Consider the following 1,826-nt stretch of genomic DNA (forward strand, 5'->3'; position numbering starts at 1 on the left):
GTGGCGATTCCTCAAGGATTTAGAAATAGAAATTCCATTTGACCCAGCCATCCCATTACTGGGTATATACCCAAAGGATTATAAATAATTCTATTATAAAGACACATGTACATGTATGTTTATTGTGGCACTGTTCACAATAGCAAAAACTTGGAATCAACCCAAATGCCTGCCAGTGGTAGACTGGATAAGGAAAATGTGGCAACATATATGCCATGGAATACAATGCAGTCATAAAAAAGGGTGAGTTCATGTCCTCTGCAGGGACATCAATAAAGCTGGAAACTGTCATTCTCAGCAAAGTAGCACAAGAACAAAAAAACCAAACACCGCATGTTCTCACTCAGAAGTGGGAGTGAACAATAAAAACACATGGACACAGGTAGGGGAACATCACACACCTGTAGGGGTTTGGGGGGCGAAGGCCAGGATAGCATTAGGAGAAATACCTAATGTAAATTATGGAGTGATGGATGCAGCAAACCACCATGGCACGTGTGTAACTATGTAATAAACCTGCACGTTCTGCATATGTACCCCAGAACTTAAAGTATAATTTAAAAAAAGCAGCTAAACCCCCCAAAAAGTATTTTACATGATAATAATTTTTAAAACTGGCTGAAATAAACTAAAAAATATATTATTAAATTTATTTTAAATACTATAATAATATGAATAACATATAAAACAGATACATACTTATTCCCAGCCAATAAAAAACACGTATCATTTAATTTATTTTAAATTTATGATGGAAACCATAATTTATTGAACACTTAGTTTTAAAAATGCTGAATTATGCCATGTTTGGTTTGTTCACCAAATATATATTAAAATACAGAGTAAAATTTTAGGACATGTTAGGGTGTGCAAATGAACAAAACTGGTTTTCAAAACACACTATTGAAAATTTTAGCACTTCATAGTTAAAATAATTTAAACAGTGTTAGAAAGTGAAAGACTCAGGGTTCTATTTGTACGCATTTCTCAATTTTTTTATAACCAGGTACATGGTTTCTGTCCTCAGAAATGAAATAAAATTTGGGGTAAGATTGTCACTGTATATTTTAACAACATTTTTGAAATATCAGAATATGATTAACTGAATACAATTTCTTAAGTGCAACATGAGCCAAGCATGTATAATTAATTAATGCCAACCTATCCTGTTTATTTGTTTTAAGATCAACATTATTTTTCCTCATATTTCCTCTAGTTAATCATTAGTCCAAAATGGGTATAAATGATAAATAAATGGTTAGGAAGATGCACAATTTAAAACTGTAATAGTTAACATAGGCAGTTGTTGTTTTTACGTATCACCATCAAATCAGTGACTGAAATGTGAGCATGTTCACTCAGACCACAAGTTCAGAGGCTTTCAAAAATTTTATATAGATAAAAAGGTATTAAAATATTTTTCTTAATGTGTTTTTGTTTTCAAAAATCATATTGGAAAAAAGTGCACTATTGCTATCCCTACCTATAAGAAAGGTTGGGATTATTTTTTTAACCCCTGATTTGAAAAATGTTGCTCTGCAAAATTCAGAATATCCTCTGTAGCACTCAGAGTGTGTTCCTGCACTTCCATGAACAGGAATGACACTCAAGGCAGACCATTACCTGGTTAATCATTTCCTTCCATTCAATCATTCCATTTTGAGTTTTCTAGAAAATGTTCCTTGTTCTGCTCCTGTAATCTGCCAAATGAATGTGGGTCCTTTTTCATCCAGCATTGCTTTACAGATTTGAGATCATCAGTCACATCTGCCATCTCTTTACCTAAATATTCTAATTTCCCACAACCATCTCACTCTCATACATCA

Source organism: Sapajus apella, unplaced genomic scaffold (assembly GCF_009761245.1).
Source record: "Sapajus apella isolate SASKATOON/1434 unplaced genomic scaffold, GSC_monkey_1.0 scaffold16, whole genome shotgun sequence".
Lineage (NCBI taxonomy): Eukaryota > Metazoa > Chordata > Mammalia > Primates > Cebidae > Sapajus > Sapajus apella.